The 6,000-nt window shown below is 46.2% G+C and overlaps 3 non-coding genes across 3 annotated transcripts; all 3 read right to left on the bottom strand.

The window, feature by feature from the left end:
• Positions 1–412: 412 nt before the first annotated feature.
• trnal-aag (transfer RNA leucine (anticodon AAG)) lies at positions 413–494 on the bottom strand. Its single transcript has one exon. It is a non-coding gene; the product is annotated as a tRNA-Leu (tRNA).
• A 2,831-nt stretch (positions 495–3,325) lies between these two features.
• trnal-aag (transfer RNA leucine (anticodon AAG)) lies at positions 3,326–3,407 on the bottom strand. Its single transcript has one exon. It is a non-coding gene; the product is annotated as a tRNA-Leu (tRNA).
• Positions 3,408–5,038: 1,631 nt separating this feature from the next.
• trnav-uac (transfer RNA valine (anticodon UAC)) lies at positions 5,039–5,111 on the bottom strand. The gene has a single exon. It is a non-coding gene; the product is annotated as a tRNA-Val (tRNA).
• Positions 5,112–6,000: the final 889 nt, after the last annotated feature.

Below are 6,000 nucleotides of genomic sequence, written 5' to 3'. Positions count from 1 at the left end.
TTAGATTACCTTTCCCTTCCGATGTACCCAGGACGGAAATGAAGGAAATGGGAGAAATTCAATAACATGTGACATCGCAATTCATTGGAACGATTTTCCCATTGGCCATAAAACAAAATAACGACGAGTCGGGCCACCGCAGGACTTTGTTTCACAACAGCAATGAAATAACAGTCGCCATTCGGTTCCAGTAAACGCTCAACTTGCCTGGGACAGCAGAGCTGTTTGCGATTTTCCACGCGGGAGGCGAACACGATCATGACAGCACAGACACCGGTAAAGTCGGCACTTTCCCACTCCACAGTTAATGGCCCGGGGAGCAAACCCATTTTTCTTCGGTTTTAAGCAGAAATGCAGTAGGAGTCGAAACAGCATTTTAACAAAATGCGTCGTTGGAAACGACCAGCAGAAATGGCAGCGGTGGGATTCGAACCCACGCCTCTGTCGAGACTGGAGCCTTAATCCAGCGCCTTAGACCGCTCGGCCACACTACCAGCCAGCCGGGCGGCCCCATTTTCTTTCACTTCCAATTGTGCTCCTGCATAGTAACCGATGCAAATCCACGTGAAAAAGGTTCCATGATCCCTCTCCGACTCGCACAACTGCTGGAATGTGCCCGTCTACAATATCAATTTCGCAGCAGATAATGATAGCCCATCAATCCAGACAACTATCAATGGTAAGCTGAGTCTATCTTCTCAGAATCTTTTCAACTAAAAATGTATCTGTGAGTGCGTGAGAACATACGATCGGTTATGATTTGGTCAAATTACCATGAGCTGCTTGACATTACTGCAATTTCGATTCTTGCTTTGCTAAATGATTTCACCCTTTGATCGAAACAGGACAACTTTCACGTTTACACGGAACATGAAACACACCGGACTACAGGGAAAATGCACAAAGCTGAACAGGCCGTGTTCCACATCATACCGCGCAGCATAGTTTCAGTCACTGTGTCTGTTTTGCAGAATAAGAGTCCCAAAGAATGTTCTCCACCCTAAAACCGGAGGTAGCATTACAATCCGAGAACGACAGATCACATTGTGAGGATGCTCTTGTCCTCGGAGCCAGTTTGAGATGACACTTTCCTTGCCTTTTTGCCTTAACCGTGCAATTCGCTGCATAGATGTTCACACCTGGATATGAGCCACATGGATACCAACTGAGTCGACGAGAAGCGACTCAATAAATTTTGCTAAACTCCACGGTGCTTATTAGAAATGCAGTTTCTGTTCACATCAATCTAAAAGGCAGTTTCTGAACCAAGTAACAGAAGTCAAAAGGTAATTAGCTCACCCGCCCCCCTCTCCGGAAGAGGTGCTAACTGCCCTTGATTGTTTTTTTGTTCTCGATGTGGAGAGCTCTCACGCCTGAGTCACCTTCACACGTCTCTGGTTGCTGAGTGAGTCACAAAGAAGGAATTTCACCAGAGCTGCAACTGCCTCACTTCCCCACTCCCCCTCCCAGTTTACATTTTCCTGCTCGTCAGTGATTTAAAGAAAACCAAATAGATGCGATGTCATTCTGTAGCCTCTCTGTCGATTCCTCCGTTTCAGTTCCAACGTGGTTAGATATCGGGACGCTATCAAAGCACAGGTCCAGAGGTTCCTCGGAGAGTGTAATTTCTTTCATTGCTGTTGCTAATTGAATGAGCCACTAACGTGCGAACTGCTCCAAAACATGATTCAGGACCTCTGGTAACAACTCACGCAGGTTGAATAACGACAGACAGCTTCCAAATGATGTCCTTCATAGACGACTTTGGGGGTACATTTGACAGACAGACTAGTTCAGGAATCCGCGGTGCGCTGTGACACCAGCGCATCAGCTTCTTCCCTGTCTTGGAAACGGGCCGCCTGCGCAAGGAATGCAAGTGCGGTACTGCTTTTCGTGGAAGGATCAGAAGGCGGTAACTACACTCTCAAACAGAATGGCATATGATCACAACCAGGTTGGAGAAAAACTTTACAATGCTTTGCACAGTAATTAAATGGAGTTGCACTACATTTCACTACGAGAGCAGATTTGTTCAAGCAAATTCGAAGGCAGGTTTGCAGATGGGAAAGCAAGCAAGAAAACTCCGCTCCTGTCCATGTAAAATGCAGCAGTTGAAGAACACAGCAGTTTCTGCCCAGTTTCGAACTGGGGACCTTTCGCGCGTAAGGCGAATGTGATGACCACTACACTACAGAAACAAGGCGCAGTCGCTCCTGCTAAGGCTCGGTGGCACCCAGCACTGAAAGTTGAAGCCATTTTACCTTTCACCTTTCTGTTTCCAATCGCTCGTTGTTTAATGGGACTTCTTTAATTTTGGCTATGTGGTGAGCATGGACGATATACACCGAAGTACCTCTTTCCACGCGGTGTGCGCCCAAAACATTGTGTTGCTGACACCGGCTGTAAAGGATTACTTTTTCGCGGAGCTTGCCGTCGCAGTCTGTGGCACAATCATTTAGTCTGTTCGACTGCTCACGGGAAAGGTAGCATTGTAAGACACTGCAGAAACGAACGACTTCCTCACTTTTGCTCCGACTGACCATACTCCGGGAAATTTTCCCAGATTCTCAGTTGAGGATTTTTGCAGCTGGAAGTTACATCAGAAACCCTGTTAATTCGTAATGTATTGAGCGAATCGCAAAACAGAAAGCATTTAACACGGAACACAAACAAAACTGGCAAACCAAATGCATTTTCAGACACAGCGAGCGTGAATGCAAAATGTGAGACAGGCCGGGGGCATGAGTCATAAAGTAATCTCACAACTAACAACAGGGCAATTCCAAACTGCTCTTTCAAACATACTGGAGCCTGAGTGCACCACCACTTCCCAGACAATGCTGAAAAGAGAGAAAGAAAGAACACAATAAGAATGGGCCATAAAAAAGTGAATTTCACCAATCACAGTCTCGATTAGATTACCTTTCCCTTCCGATGTACCCAGGACGGAAATGAAGGAAATGGGAGAAATTCAATAACATGTGACATCGCAATTCATTGGAACGATTTTCCCATTGGCCATAAAACAAAATAACGACGAGTCGTGCCACCGCAGGACTTTGTTTCACAACAGCAATGAAATAACAGTCGCCATTCGGTTCCAGTAAACGCTCAACTTGCCTGGGACAGCAGAGCTGTTTGCGATTTTCCACGCGGGAGGCGAACACGATCATGACAGCACAGACACCGGTAAAGTCGGCACTTTCCCACTCCACAGTTAATTGCCCGGGGAGCAAACCCATTTTGCTTCGGTTTTAAGCAGAAATGCAGTAGGAGTCGAAACAGCATTTTAACAAAATGCGTCGTTGGAAACGACCAGCAGAAATGGCAGCGGTGGGATTCGAACCCACGCCTCTGTCGAGACTGGAGCCTTAATCCAGCGCCTTAGACCGCTCGGCCACACTACCAGCCAGCCGGGCGGCCCCATTTTCTTTCACTTCCAATTGTGCTCCTGCATAGTAACCGATGCAAATCCACGTGAAAAAGGTTCCATGATCCCTCTCCGACTCGCACAACTGCTGGAATGTGCCCGTCTACAATATCAATTTCGCAGCAGATAATGATAGCCCATCAATCCAGACAACTATCAATGGTAAGCTGAGTCTATCTTCTCAGAATCTTTTCAACTAAAAATGTATCTGTGAGTGCGTGAGAACATACGATCGGTTATGATTTGGTCAAATTACCATGAGCTGCTTGACATTACTGCAATTTCGATTCTTGCTTTGCTAAATGATTTCACCCTTTGATCGAAACAGGACAACTTTCACGTTTACACGGAACATGAAACACACCGGACTACAGGGAAAATGCACAAAGCTGAACAGGCCGTGTTCCACATCATACCGCGCAGCATAGTTTCAGTCACTGTGTCTGTTTTGCAGAATAAGAGTCCCAAAGAATGTTCTCCACCCTAAAACCGGAGGTAGCATTACAATCCGAGAACGACAGATCACATTGTGAGGATGCTCTTGTCCTCGGAGCCAGTTTGAGATGACACTTTCCTTGCCTTTTTGCCTTAACCGTGCAATTCGCTGCATAGATGTTCACACCTGGATATGAGCCACATGGATACCAACTGAGTCGACGAGAAGCGACTCAATAAATTTTGCTAAACTCCACGGTGCTTATTAGAAATGCAGTTTCTGTTCACATCAATCTAAAAGGCAGTTTCTGAACCAAGTAACAGAAGTCAAAAGGTAATTAGCTCACCCGCCCCCCTCTCCGGAAGAGGTGCTAACTGCCCTTGATTGTTTTTTTGTTCTCGATGTGGAGAGCTCTCACGCCTGAGTCACCTTCACACGTCTCTGGTTGCTGAGTGAGTCACAAAGAAGGAATTTCACCAGAGCTGCAACTGCCTCACTTCCCCACTCCCCCTCCCAGTTTACATTTTCCTGCTCGTCAGTGATTTAAAGAAAACCAAATAGATGCGATGTCATTCTGTAGCCTCTCTGTCGATTCCTCCGTTTCAGTTCCAACGTGGTTAGATATCGGGACGCTATCAAAGCACAGGTCCAGAGGTTCCTCTGAGAGTGTAATTTCTTTCATTGCTGTTGCTAATTGAATGAGCCACTAACGTGCGAACTGCTCCAAAACATGATTCAGGACCTCTGGTAACAACTCACGCAGGTTGAATAACGACAGACAGCTTCCAAATGATGTCCTTCATAGACGACTTTGGGGGTACATTTGACAGACAGACTAGTTCAGGAATCCGCGGTGCGCTGTGACACCAGCGCATCAGCTTCTTCCCTGTCTTGGAAACGGGCCGCCTGCGCAAGGAATGCAAGTGCGGTACTGCTTTTCGTGGAAGGATCAGAAGGCGGTAACTACACTCTCAAACAGAATGGCATATGATCACAACCAGGTTGGAGAAAAACTTTACAATGCTTTGCACAGTAATTAAATGGAGTTGCACTACATTTCACTACGAGAGCAGATTTGTTCAAGCAAATTCGAAGGCAGGTTTGCAGATGGGAAAGCAAGCAAGAAAACTCCGCTCCTGTCCATGTAAAATGCAGCAGTTGAAGAACACAGCAGTTTCTGCCCAGTTTCGAACTGGGGACCTTTCGCGCGTAAGGCGAACGTGATGACCACTACACTACAGAAACAAGGCGCAGTCGCTCCTGCTAAGGCTCGGTGGCACCCAGCACTGAAAGTTGAAGCCATTTTACCTTTCACCTTTCTGTTTCCAATCGCTCGTTGTTTAATGGGACTTCTTTAATTTTGGCTATGTGGTGAGCATGGACGATATACACCGAAGTACCTCTTTCCACGCGGTGTGCGCCCAAAACATTGTGTTGCTGACACCGGCTGTAAAGGATTACTTTTTCGCGGAGCTTGCCGTCGCAGTCTGTGGCACAATCATTTAGTCTGTTCGACTGCTCACGGGAAAGGTAGCATTGTAAGACACTGCAGAAACGAACGACTTCCTCACTTTTGCTCCGACTGACCATACTCCGGGAAATTTTCCCAGATTCTCAGTTGAGGATTTTTGCAGCTGGAAGTTACATCAGAAACCCTGTTAATTCGTAATGTATTGAGCGAATCGCAAAACAGAAAGCATTTAACACGGAACACAAACAAAACTGGCAAACCAAATGCATTTTCAGACACAGCGAGCGTGAATGCAAAATGTGAGACAGGCCGGGGGCATGAGTCATAAAGTAATCTCACAACTAACAACAGGGCAATTCCAAACTGCTCTTTCAAACATACTGGAGCCTGAGTGCACCACCACTTCCCAGACAATGCTGAAAAGAGAGAAAGAAAGAACACAATAAGAATGGGCCATAAAAAAGTGAATTTCACCAATCACAGTCTCGATTAGATTACCTTTCCCTTCCGATGTACCCAGGACGGAAATGAAGGAAATGGGAGAAATTCAATAACATGTGACATCGCAATTCATTGGAACGATTTTCCCATTGGCCATAAAACAAAATAACGACGAGTCGTGCCACCGCAGGACTTTGTTTCACAACAGCAATGAAATAACAG

This window comes from Chiloscyllium plagiosum, unplaced genomic scaffold (genome assembly GCF_037043375.1).
Source record: "Chiloscyllium plagiosum isolate Xiang-an unplaced genomic scaffold, Cpla_swu_hap1 HiC_scaffold_48, whole genome shotgun sequence".
NCBI classification, from domain to species: domain Eukaryota; kingdom Metazoa; phylum Chordata; class Chondrichthyes; order Orectolobiformes; family Hemiscylliidae; genus Chiloscyllium; species Chiloscyllium plagiosum.
The sequence above is the reverse complement of the archived record's forward strand: the minus strand, read 5'-3'. Positions and strand labels throughout refer to the sequence as shown.